General features: G+C 39.3%; 1 protein-coding gene and 1 non-coding gene across 2 annotated transcripts in view; one reads left to right on the forward strand and one right to left on the reverse strand.

Annotated features, from left to right (window-relative positions):
* GALNT1 (polypeptide N-acetylgalactosaminyltransferase 1) overlaps nucleotides 1-14260 on the reverse strand; it is a 109116-nt gene that overhangs the window by 65146 nt on the left and 29710 nt on the right. The gene's annotated exons all lie outside the window — the stretch shown is intronic.
* TRNAV-AAC (transfer RNA valine (anticodon AAC)) lies at nucleotides 9182-9255 on the forward strand. The gene has a single exon. It is a non-coding gene; the product is annotated as a tRNA-Val (tRNA).

The raw sequence follows: 14260 nt of genomic DNA on the forward strand, positions 1-14260 counted from the left end.
ATGTGTTACTCAGAAACAAACATATAGATGTATGGAAAATTGGAAAGGCACTATTACAAACCAGAGCAGTAAACTAGTGCAGAGACAAGTGGTTTTCCACATGGTAAAACAAATTCAGATCCCACCTCATACCAGTAACAAAAGTAAATCTGTGAACAGAAAATAACTGAAGCCAACATTGTTAAAACAACATAGCAGCCATTTTGGCCTATGACCTACCAGCTAAGGTAAGTATGGCTGTAGTCCCTTAGGTTTCAGTATTATAGGCCCCACCTCCTATAAATTATTTAGGCCAACATCACTCTTTGAGTCAAGTGATTATTTATTAAAATGTAGTACTAAGAAGGCTCATTCACTAGCCCTCCCAAAAAAGAACCCATTTTCAGTTACTAGCGTATTCTCATTCCACCTGTTTAACACAAAATTAGTAGAAACCAATCTAAAACTCCTGCACAAAATGATGTCCACATTCCATATAACCATGGATATTCTCTAACTCTGTTTATATCCCAGGTATTACCCCAAGTTTAGAGGATGGGGGAACAAGCTTATCATTTGGGATATTCATGGTAGAGACTCCTATAAAATTTATTGGCTGAGATGTTTCAACGTAGAACATTCAATGTTTGGTATTTTGAGTGCAACGTCAGTTTCTAAGGTAATTAACTGACTTAATTTCTAGCAATGCCTTTAAAAGTTTCTATTTTTTCCCAATTATAAAGTAATATATATTCAGTGCAAAGAACATAGCAAACGCATAAAAGTAGAAGATATAAAACCACCTATAAATCCTAATTCCAGTTAAACACTACCACCAATGGGTTAAGTGTTCTTCCAATCATTCAAAATAGATAGTAAATATGTTTTAAAGCAAGTTTGTAATGTCTATTTTGCCTCGTCTTAGTGTCTTAAATGTCCTCCTCAGAGGAAAAGAAAGGGATGAGTGACTACAAAGGAGCAGCATGAGATCTTCATGGTGATGCTGTATATTGATTTTTTAAAAAAATTAAAGTAATATGCCTGACAGACATTTCTAACCCCTCTTCCCACCCCAACCACTGAGCATCATATCTTGGGCAACGTCAAATATCTTCAAGGTCACTTCAAAATTGCCCTGATATTCACAAAGCTATGTGAAAATGCCACATATTGTCTTACACTTAAAGAATAGACAGAAAATGGATACAAAGAGGGCTTCCTCACTCATGATTCTGACTCTTGCTCTCCCTCCCCTCCCCCAAGGGTCTCTACTGCTAACAAACCCAGCCCCCGGCCACAAGACAGTGGAAGGACCAGCCAGATCAAGCACCAGCCTCAGCCCTTGGCTTCTTGAGTCTCAGAGCTGAAGCATGCATGTGTAGGACAGCAGCCAGCCACGCAGCCCACACACAGAAAGCCCACCCGCAGTCCAAGAGAACGAGGACAAGCAGGGGCCTGTAGTTAGTGACAGGCAGACGGTCCTGGTGGCGGCTAAGCCCTGACTCTAACTTGGCTTCTGCAAAGACCCAGGAATCCTTTGATTAATCCCTTTTCTGCTTAAGCGAGTTTGAACTGGGTCCCTGACACAACCGGAACACCTGGGAGGGACTGCAGGGAGGGACTGGGTGGAACTCACAGGTAAAAGTGACAGCCTCCAGCCCACTGACGAGCTCTCCTCTAATGGTCATAAACAATCATACAGTACGAGGCACGCTACACTATTTGCAAAGATCCTTTTTAGTGCCCCTATCACAAAAACATATCAACTGTAGTATGTATAACACTCATCACAGAAATAAAGGATCACAACACAACACAGCACCCATCCCCAGCCTTGTTAAGAATAAGAAACTCACCTTTAACGCTCCCTCTCCAATCCCCTCCTTCCCAAGTTCCTCAGCGGTGCCCTCTGTTCTGAATTCATCGTTCTACCTTTTCCTGAGAGTGTTACCCCACTGACACTCTTAACACTACCTTGTGTACATTTGTTTCTGGCTGCTTATAAAGGGAAAAATGTGACTTGCTTATTTTCTAGCACTGTTCCTGAGATCCATCCATCCACATGTCTGTCGCATGCGGTTGCAGCTAATTCTTTTTCACTACTGAATGGCACGCCATTGGCTAAGCATACCAGTTTATTCATTCTCCTCTTAATGGACATTTGGTTCTTTTTAGGTTTCTGTTATTACAAGCAGTACTGCTATGAACACTCGTGAGCATGTCTCCTGGTGCACACAGGCAAGAGTCTTTATTTAGGGCAGGGGTCAGCAAACTTTTTCCTGCAAAAGGCCAGAGGGTAAATACTTTAGGCTCTGCCAGACACAAGATCTCTGCTGCAACCACTCAACGGTGGTACCACAAAAGCAGTATAAATGCTATGTAAACAAGTGAATGTGACAGGATTTCAATGAAACTTTATGGACACTGAAATTTGAATTTCATATAATTTTCACATTATAAATTACAAAATATTACTTAAAAATGTTTAACCATTTAAAAAATGTTAAAAACCTTTCGTAACTATGAGTTGTCACACCAATCTCTGATCTAGAGTATATTCTTAGGGCTATTAGATTATAGGGTATGTATATTTTAAACATGACTGAACATGACCAATTTGTTTTTCCAGGTGGTTGAAGCAAAATAGAAAGCAAATGAGAGCTAGGGATGTATTATATCTTTGGCAACATTTATTGATATTGGACTTTATTTTCTGGCAATCTGGTGGGTGTGTAGTTGGTATTTAATTTGCATTTCCCCACCATCTCTGACCTTCCTGGCCATTCCATGTCCTCTTCTCTAATGTGTCTACTGAAGTCCAGTCTACTTTTCTACTGGGTGGGTTGTTTTGTCTTTTTCCTATTAGTTTGTAAAGATCTCTCTACAGTCTGGATTCTAATCTTCTGTCAGTACACATACTGCAAGTATCTTTTCCCAGTTTATATAGCTTATCTTCTTAATAAGAGGTGTCTTTTATGGTTCACATTTTCTGTCTTAAGAAATTCTTCTCTATGTAGAGATCATTAAAAATAATGTTGTAAGTCTAAATATTTTAGAGTTTTACCCTTCAGGTTTAAGTAGAGATTCAATGTCATTTTCTTCCATGTGGACAACTAGCTGTCCCAGTTCATTCTCTTCCCTAAATAGCGTGCAATACCAACTTTGTCATAAACCAGGTTTCCAGGGTTCTATGTTCTGTTCCGTAGGTCTACCTGTCTATCCCTACACCACACTGATGTCTTATTAGCTTTATAATAATTCTTGATACATGGTAAAGCAAGCCTTCTCACCTTTCACTACTTCTTGAGGAGTACCTTGGCTACTCTTGAGCCACTGGCCTTCTTTAGCTATGATGACCATTTAATTACTTAAAATGATTTCTACCCACTGAAAAAGAAATCTAGTAGTTAAAAGTGTTTATATGTCTATGGTGGAATAATTCTGTTCTGAGAAAATTAATTTAAAAAATCATAAGGTCATAAAAAAGAAGTTGGTGATGAGGAATTTAACTCAAGTTCTTAAAAGTTAAGTTCCAAAAATGTTTTTCAAAATGACATCATTTTGAAAGCAACTTTTATGTCTACTATATTGTTGATCCTTAAAGGATAAAGTTTCAGTCGAGTCACAACTCATTACATGCTCTCTGGACATTTACTGAGTCCTGGACAACTATGCCCTTGACACCTGTCGGGTACTGAATATGGTACAAGCATGAATGTAAGACCTTATCACACTGTTAACCACCAGTCTAAGAGATGAGCCATTCACGTTACAAAGGAGAAACATCAATTCAGGAAACCTGGAAGGAAAAAGACATCCAGATAGGGAAGTTTCTAAACAGGTTTTATCAGAAGGCAGTCAGTGTAAGACTAAACTTTCTACAAGGTTTTCTTTAATTTTTTTCTGTCTCTCCTTTACCTAAAACCCTTCATGACTTCCAAATGTCCTTCTGTTTTATTCTAAAGAATACTGTTACTGCAGGACCCAAATCTGAGAGTCCTCACTAAAAAAAATTCCATGGTCAAATAAGTTAGGGAACATTATATACTCTATTTGCCCCAGGAGATTGCACTAAAGGTTCTGTGAAGTTCTGCAATAAGGAAACCTATTTAATTTTGTTAACTCAGAATTTCTCCTTTTCAAGCATGGAACTTTACCCATCTATTAGATTGGTGCAAAAGTAGTTACAGTTTAATAAGTTAAAATAATTGCAAAAACCGCAATTACTTTTGCGCCAACCTAATACTTTGTCTTTCTTTTTTGTATAACATAAAGCAGGTCTCAAATAGCAATAAACAAAGTAATGAAGACTGGTTTCAAATCCTGGAATTAGGCAATTTTTAAGTCATGGACTGTATTCCTTCTGCAAAATTGATATTTCTGTGAACCTGCGAATTCCATGAAAAAGAGATCCCATTGTGTTTAAAACTCTCACAAGGAAGGCCTTCATAAAGTGAGGGTTAATTCTGTAATATCTTGATTTAACTGTTTTATGTTCAGATTTCTGTATTGTTCCTTAACAAAACGTATACACCTGGATATACAAATAGTTGTGGATAAAAATGGGAAATCCAAGTCACCATTATATAAATTCCTAAAAGAAAAGAATCTACAAACTTCCCTTCAGAGGAAGTGAAATTTGTCAACTATTTCTACTATCAATTTTTTTTTCTAAGTTTAGAATATTCTAAACGTCTATCCTATAGGAAATGCAACACTATTTCACACAGGGTACTGTGAGGAAGGAGTTAATGCAGCAGGTCTGCTTTACCCAGTCCTTGTTAATCTGGGGGGGGCGGGGGGGGGGGAATCCGGGAGCCATAGCAATGACCCCAGGCCAAACTCTGAGAATTAAACTCCTGGAATGTTCACATCACTGGTTAAGGATGTTAGAGGCAGTGGGTCAGAAAGTACCAGGAGGTTGGCACTGTTTAAAGTGATCAAGATTTATGATGTACCTGGTATGTGTTCTGGGTCCTAAGTCTCAGTTAGCAGGGCTGGCCATAGGGCAGGGGTGTGCCGATGTGACCAGCCTGCTCTGAGAACTCGGGACTGTAACACTCACGTGCTGCCCTGGCCAGAGACATCTCCTGCGTGTCTCATTCACAGCTGGAGAGAAAACTGTGTGGGTGGGATCCTCGCAGCGGACAGACTCGCGAGTCCACGCCGGATCTCCCTAGCGTTCACCTACGCGTATCCTTCTCCTGCGGTTCCCGCACTGCATCCTTTGCTGTAATAAACCTTAACGTGGGGACAGCGTATGTTGAGTTGCAAGTCCTTCCAGTAAATCACACTAGTGGGCAGTCATGGGACCAACAAAATAAACACCATCAAAAAATGTGTTGGGTCGTTAACCTACTTCTCTCATTATTTTTCAGAGGCTAATGATCATAATCACAATCTCCTTAAATGAATAAATCAGTGTACAGGATAAAACTGATATAGCAGGCCTGTCCTTACAAGGTTTGGAACCAGATGTTAACATCTGGAAACTTGAATGATAAACTTTCTTACACCACATAAAATTTACCTTAAATAACAGGTGTGGTCACTGAGCCTAAACTGTTTGTACAAACAATACGGTTTATGCAAAAACCCCTGCTTTTCTTTTGGGAGCTGAAATTTTGGTACATTCTAGGCAGAGGGTGCCTCCAGCCCCAATAAAAACAATGGCATTGAGTCTAATGAGTTTCCCTGGCTGACAACACTTCACATGTGTTGGCACAATTCATTGCTGGAAGAATAAAGCAATCTTGAGTGAGACCACTGGGAGAGGACTCTTGGAAGCTTATGCCTGGTTTTCTCCAGGCTTCACCCCATGCACTTTTTCCCTTTGTTAATACTGCTTTGTATCCTTTCGCTGTAATAAATCTTAGCCATTACTATGCCTACATGCTGAATCCTGTCTGCTGAGTCCTCCTAGCCAATCCCTGAACCTGGGGTTGGTCCTGGGAACCCCTAACACACTCAGCATATTAAAGCAGAAATAAATGTCTATTAGGCCAAATGCTGAAATTCACATTTGGGTTCAAATTTTAATTCCAGCACTTAATCAACTGTGTTATCCTAGCAGTATTACTTGATTGGCATAACATGGGCCTCTATTCCTCTAAATGAGAAAAATATACCCACCTTATAGTCCCATTATACTAAATTAAATGAGGTAATGCAAAACACACTCAGATACCACAGTACATACTCAGTAAATATTAAATAGTATTTCTAGAGGCACTTTCTTAGGTAAAACAAAAAAAAAATCAGGAAACTTTTATATTTGTACGGATGCAATGAGAATTCAAACAGCATTTGGAGTACTGGAAAGAGATGCTCAGAGATGAAGTTCAATTAACCCTGTATCTTCAATACTGGCTCTATGAGTGACTTCTGGTCCATATGACAGAATTATTGGGTAAGCTAAAGCAGGTTAAACCCTATATAATAAGTGTCTTTATTTCTAAACCTGGCCTTCATTTAGTCTTCAAATTAACCTCCCTAATGAGAAGTGAGTGACTAATTTATTAGTACTGGGCCATGCTGGATGGTTGAATTTCTCAAATTACTAAAATGAGATTTTAGGGCTGGCCGGGTGGCTCAGGTGGTTGGAGCTCTGTGCTCCTAACGCCAAAGGCTGCCGGTTTGATTCCCACATGGGCCAGTGGGCTCTCAATCACAAGGTTGCTGGGTTTGTCTCCTCAAGTCCTGCAAGGGATGGTGGGCTCCGCCCCCTGCAACTAAGATTGAACAGGAACCTTGAGCTGAGCTGCTTCGCAGATGGCTCAGTTGGTTGCAGCGCGGGCTCTCAACCACAAGGTTGCCGGTTCAACTCCTGCAAGGGATGGTGGGCTGTGCCCCCTGCAACTAGCAACGGCAACTGGACCTGGAGCTGAGCTGCGTCTCCACAACTAAGACTGGAAGGACAACAACTTGAAGCTGAACAAAACCCTCCACAACTAAGATTGAAAGGACAACAACTTGACTTGGAAAAAGTCCTGAAAGTACACACTGTTCCCCAATAAAGTCCTGTTCCCTTTCCCCAATAAAATCTTAAAAACAATCAAATAAAATAAGAATTTTAAAAAATAATAATAAAATGAGATTTTAGTACAAGCCATTTTCTTGTGTGTATATGAGGCAAGAAGTCCAATGAACAAAAGTCTGAAACCTACGGAGCTACAAGAACAAACACCAATGTAAAGAGAAGTGCAACCCTGAAGTCATTCACTCCCAGCTATCAACTTACCCCAAAGTGGTTTTTCTAATGAATTCATATCCCAAATCCAAATGTCCCATATCTCCTGTGAAAAATAAATTTCCTAAAATCAGTTTATTACAAAACAACTCTACCTTCTCCCCCTAACCTCAGCCACCCTATTCCCCTGGACTCTAGGCCAGCCACCACCTAAGGCCAAGGACCATGTCTACCTTCCCAGTACTGAGCACGGTACCAGGCACACAGCAGGTGTTCAGTTATTGTCTATTACATGAACGAGTGAGTCAATGAATAAAGTATTACTGAGATCCAACGCCAAGCTCAATGGAAATACTATAAAATATCTCGCCTCCCCTCAGAAATCTATGAGGATATTAACTTTCCAAATATCCAGATGGGCAGGCCCGAAACACATACACGGTACCTATGGCAGCTATTGTTTGTTCCTTATACCGCCCGCAGCCCCCACGTTTTTCACAGCATCAGACCCCCAAATGAATTCAGGTGACCATTCTCTGCTAGGCTGCCTATTCTTGATTGGTCCAAGCCAACCATGGCTGTTCTATTCCTAATTGCCACGCAAGTGACCAAATTTCAACCAATGGGACCCGAGGGGAAGTCTACCGGGAAGCAGCAGGAAAAGTTACGCTCCCTCCTACAGATGCTGAAAGAGAAACTACTTTCCCGCCTTTGGATACTGTTTGCATAGCACACATAGAAGGGCTGCAGTCATCCTGAGGTCATGAGGGAAACCAACGTGCTGAGGATGGCAAAGTGCAAACATGAAAGCACACGGGACCCTGATACTATCATGGAGTCATGGAGCAGGCCAGCCCTGAAATCTCCTATATCTGGACCTCTCGTTGCGTGAGCTGATAAAGCCCTCATCATTTAGCTAGGTATTCTGCTATTACAGTCAAAAACATCCCAACACACCTCTCTGCAATCTACAATTATTGATTTAGATAGGTATTATTTTGTGGGGGGAAAAAGAGATGTGAATCAGCTGAAAATTCAAATTAAGGAGTCTGCTTTTATAGGAGATTGCATAGAAGCTGAATTTCAACAAAAATTTAAGAGCTACAACCTAGAACTTGGTATGCAACGTGCTCATCTTAGACACAATTTTATTTACTCTATCATAATCACATATCCCTAATTCATTCAAACTTTAGTCAGTATCAAAATACATGCAAGACACGATGCTAAGTAACCTGATATACAAAAAATATGAAAAAGGCTCAGTCCCTGTCCTCGATAAGCTTGCAGTTCAGGGGGAGAGACAATAAGGTCAATTTGTGTGGCACTTCACAACCTACAAAATGCTTTTATGTCTTTGTGACAGGTACCAAGTTATAAGAGGCTACAGTCCACAAAGGAGAGAAAGTGGTAGGAGAGAATGACTTGGGAACCGACTTGAGTGAGGAAAGGGCAAAGGGGTATTTCAAGTGGACAACACAGTGTGAGCTAAAATAGGGAGGCAGGCAAATGCAGGGAGTGTCTAGAGGACAGTAAACAAAAACTGGGAGAAATGGTTGGGGTGGTGAGTTCAGAATAGGGCCAGTCTTGACTATCATGCTAAGGAGTTTGAAGAGCAACGGTCAAGGCAAGTTTTCCAATGTGTTTACTTTTAGCTCTTGAATACAAGTGCCAAATCATTATAGCAGAACACTGTGGTTTTTCAGAAAATTTACATCTTTCCTCCCAACCATAAACTCTTGACACTAGAAAATACACTGCCACCATCAACAACGGAAAACCCCAGGGATCCTGGGAGCAGTTTCTGGTAAGCAAAGGACCAGGCAGGAACCTCCTCCAGGCCAGGGCCCCATGCTGTTTTCTGGTCATGGAGTCCTCAAAGCTTCTAAGGTTTTATTCTGTATCTTTGCCAAAACACCAACCTTAGTCCTGAGATCTAATGCTGCTCTCTTCCCTCAAATTACCACTCTTTCTTCTTCCTTTTACCAACTTCTAAACAGGTAGTCTTGGGGTGGCTGGTTAGCTCAGTTGGTTAGAGCGTGGTGCTAACAACACCAAGGGTGCCAGTTCAAAACCCGCATCGGCCATTGTGAGCTGAGCCCTCCTTAAAAAAAGAGGGAAGACTGCAGGAGTAGCACATTTGCAAAAGAAAGATGGGAAAATTATTTAAAAAAAATTTTTTTTAAAAAGCAGTCTTTATTCTCTGTCTCTGATTTCTCAATTCCTCAATACGGTGTAGTCTGGCTTCAATTCAATGAAACCGTTTGATCAATCTAATGCCCTAACTAAAAAGGCCAATCTCTTTCTCAGACTCATTCTACTTGACATCTCAGCCTCAAATTATTTTTGGAATAGGCAGAGTATAGAGAAATATAACCTCTTCTTTTCTTGGTTCCCAGGATCATTTCTCGTTCTCCAACTTTTCTGACCATGCTTCTTCCGTCTACTTTCCTGGCTCATCCCAATATGCCTGGATCTGTCCTTAGGCTGCTTGATATGACACACACACACTCCTTGGAAACTCACCAGATGTAAAGCTTCACCCACCATGTGACAATGGCTCCCATATCTGTACCTTCTTCTAGGGACTCTCTGGTTAGACTACAAGCTCCTCCAGAATGAGAATTATGTTTTTTTCATACTTGAGTCCTAAAAATCTTATGAAATGTCTGAAGACAGCCAAAACTCATATGCAAAATAACATCCCCATCCCAGCGTCACTCTGTCATTTCCTAATGCTTTACTTTCCATTCTAGCACCAAACACTAATTTATGCCTTAATATAGGTTAATCAGTTTATTAATTATCTTGTAAGCTTCATGAGGCAGAGACTTTATTTCATTTTAACGCTATTACTATAGCACCTGGAATTGAACCTAGTACATGGTAGAAGCGTTCAAAATTATTTATTAAATGAATAAGAACCCAGAAAACAATACCATGCAGGAAGAAATAAAGGTAATTGAAATTAAAGCATTTTAAGGTTGTTGTGTTTAGGTATAGGGTAGACATATTTAATTGACTTTATACTTTTTAGGATCAAATATTATTGAAAATTAAAAGGTAAACAACTAAGTAAAAAATAACATATAACTTAAAAACTAAAGTTGAAAAAAGGAGGGATAAGAAAATTGATTGATTCAAAAGAAAACGAGAAGGAAACTGAAAATCAGAAAAAAACCACAAATATAGAAAGCATGAAATGAAATGGTAGGAATAACTCTCAAAACATAAATAATTAAAATAAAGATAAGAAGACTAATTGTATCCATTAAAAGATAAGTGGTTAGATTGGATTTTTAGAAGATGTGGTACATATACACAATGGAATATTACGCAGCCATAAAAAAGAATGAAATCTTAACCATTTGTAACAAGATAGATGGGCCCAGCGGGTATTACACTAATTGAATTAAGTCAGAGAAAGGCAAATACCATATGATCTCACTATATGTGGAATCTAAAGAACAAAATAAACAAACAAATAAAATAGAAACAGACTCAGATACAGAGAACAAACTGATAGTTGCCAGAATGGAAGAGTTTTGGAGGCTGGGTGAAAAAGGTGAAGGGATTAAGAAGTACAAATTGGTAGGTACAAAATACGTAGTTACAGGGAAGTAAAGTACAGCATAGGAAATATAGTCAATTATATTGTAATAACTATGTAAAGTGCTAGGTGGGATACCAGACTAACCCGGGGGGGTTACTTTGTAAATTACAAAAATGTCTAACCACTACGCTGTACACCTGAAACTACTATAATATTGAGTGTCAACTATAACTGAAAAAAATTCTTAAATAAAAACTTTTGATTCAAAAAAGCTATATGCTGAGACATACACTAAATACGTAAGGATTCAGAAAAGTTAAAAGTGAAAGCAACCCCACCAAAGAAAATATACAGATGGCAAATGAGTATATGAAAAGATGCTTCACATCATATGCCATCAGCAAAATGCAAATCAAAACAATGAGATACCACTACACACCTGTTAGAATGGCCAAAATCTGGAACACTGACAGCACCAAACGTTGGTGAGGAACGCTCTCTCATCCAATAAGAACTCTCATCCATTGCTGGTGAGAATGCAATATGGCACAGCCACTTTGCAAGAAAGCTGAGCAGTTTCTTACAAATCTAAACATATACTTACCATACCATCCAGCAATCATACTCCTTGGTATTTATACAAAAGAGTTAAAAACTTATGTCCACATAAAAACCTGTACGTGAATGTTTATAACAGCTTTATCTATAATTGCCAAAACTTGGAAACCAAGCTGTCCTTCAGCAGGCGAATGGATGTATAAACTCGGTACACCCAGACAATGGAATATTATTCAGCATTAAAAAGAAACCAGCTATCAAGCTGTGAAAAGAAATGGAGGAACCGTAAACGCATATTACTAAGGGAAAGAAACCAAGTTGAGAAGGCTGCGTACTGCATGATCCCAATGATATGCTAATCTAGAAAAGGCAAAACTATGGTGACAATAAAGAGTGGTGGCAGAGGTGGGCAGCAGGATAAACAGGCAGAGCAGAGGACGTTTTATGGCAGTGAAAAGTACTCTGTATGATATTATAATGATGGATACATGAATGTACAACACCAAGAGTGACCCTTAGGGACTTTGGGCTTTGAGTGATTATGATGTGTCATTGTAGATTTATCCTTGATTTAAAAAAAAAGTCCACTCTGGTGAGTGTTGCTGATAATGGGGGGCTATGCATGGGTGGGGGCAAGGAGTATACGGGAAATCTCTGCATCTTCTCAATTTTATTGTAAACCTAAAACTGCTCTAAAAAATTGTCTTAAAAAAACTAGAAGTATGGGAGACTTACACATAGGAAGGTGAAATAGTTTATAGTGGACTAAACCTCCCACAAATAACAATTATAAACTCTGACTAAAACATAAAAACAACTATTTAAAAGCACTGGAGAGCAACCAAAACTCAGAAACTAGGGAGAAACCAAACCTTGAAAGAGGGGAGATATACTACATAGGTGAGATTTGCCTTTATATATAGCTGCTTGCTGAGGGCAGACAGCAGCCTAAACTGTTCAGAGAAGCTGAAACTCAAGAAGGAAGTTACAATCATATTGGCTTGAGACATCAAAGGATGAAGTTTGGAGCTAGCAGAGTAACTAGAAAGTGGGGAATGAAATCCTAGAAAATAGGAAACCCCAAAATATAAGTTTATAAACTCCACCACAATTCTTAGCTGAATCCTGAATCACACAACACAGCAGAGACCTCAAAGAAAAGTAACAGCTAGAGAGCTAAAAGAATATCAGCTGTTGCCCAAATGCAGGGGAGACAGAGTTTGGAGTTTAAGTCTAGCCAGGTAACAGCTTGCCAGAACAACAAAGAATCAACACACTTTAGGAGAAAAACAGAATTGCAGATCACAAAAACATTATCATCCATAATATCCAGTTTACAATAAAAAATTACTACACATGAAAACAAACAGGAAAATGACCTACAATCAAGAAAAAAAGCAATCAACATACAGTGAACACAAGATGGCCCAGATGTTGCAATTACTGGACGAGGAGTATAAAGCAGCTACTATCAGTATGTTCAAAAACTTTATTAAAGAAGAGAGGAAACTCGCATCAAACAACGAAAACTATAAAAAGAACAACACAGGACCAGGCAGAACACAGAAATACAAAGTCTGACAGCAGATTTAACAGCAGATTAGCGACAACTTAAAAACAGATCAAAAGCAATGATCCAATCTGAAGATCTGACAGGAAAGAAAAATTTTTTAATGAACAGAGAGCCTCAGTGAGTGATGCCACAGTCCCATAAAGTTTAACATATGGGAAATAGGGTGTCCCAAAAGGGGAGCACGGAGAAACTTATGCAGAAAAGTATGCGTAAAAATAACAGTTGAAAATGTCCACAATTTGGGAAAACATAAAATTGCAAATCTAAGTCCACTGCACCTGACGCAACACAAATCACAACTAGAGCACATCATATTCAAACTGCTGAAAACTAAAGATACGAGAAAATCCTGAAAAAGCCCGAGGAAAAACAACATACACAGAGAAAAATAGTTGACTTCTCATTACATGAAACAAAACAGGTTCAGGTAAACAAAGCCAAAACAACTCATCTTTTGCAGACCTGTGCTAAAAGAAATGCAAAAGGACGTTATTCAGGCAGAAGGGAAATGACACCAAATGGAAACTCAGATCTGTAAAAAGAAATGAAGATTTCAATAATAGTAAATATATGAATATAAAAGACTATTTTTTTCCTCTCTTGATTTCTTAAGACATATGTCTGATTCAAACAAAAATGATAACTCTGTATTGTAAAATCTATTAATATAAAGATGTGATACATGACAAAATTAGTGCAAAGGATGGAGGTGGAAGTGAACCACACAGTTGCAAATGACTTAAATTTCATGTGAAATAGTATAACTCAGCACCCATTCATATTTAAAACAAAAACAAGAGAAATCCTGGCAAATCAGAAACAGGAATGAACTCTGGTAAAGGGTATCTGCTCCAAATCTACAGTAAACAAAATACATACTGGTGATGTGTTAGAAACGTAACCGCAGCACCAGTCCAAAACTGTCCTTTCCTGTTTCTAACAAGATACTGCACTGCCTTTCAGAGGCCGCAGACCAAACTTTGCATATTGTGCAGCCGAAGCATGTGCAGAGGGCAGAGAACACTCTGCACCCAGAACCAAAATTTCACCCCGCTCACGGAACCAAAGCACCAAGACATGACCGGAAATTGAACACCGGGACCCTTTCAGAAGTGCAGAGTCCCTTGTGCAGGAAGAGCCGATGCTGAAGCCCCTGACTATATCTTACCAGAAAGAGCCAAGTTCCAAAGCTCTCCAATCAAAAACTGGACCACCAGCACTTCCACACACCAGCCTATTCCCCCTCATCCTTAATCTTTGCCTTTAAAAACCCTTGATTAAAAACCATCAGGGAGTTCAAGTTTTAAGTGATAGCTTCCCGTTATCCTTGCTTGGTGCTCTACAAATAAAACGGCCTTTAATTTCTCCATCGCAAACCTCGATGTCCAGTGTTTGGCTTTGCTGTGCG

Source organism: Rhinolophus sinicus, linkage group LG09, assembly GCF_036562045.2.
Source record: "Rhinolophus sinicus isolate RSC01 linkage group LG09, ASM3656204v1, whole genome shotgun sequence".
In the NCBI taxonomy this organism is placed as follows: domain Eukaryota; kingdom Metazoa; phylum Chordata; class Mammalia; order Chiroptera; family Rhinolophidae; genus Rhinolophus; species Rhinolophus sinicus.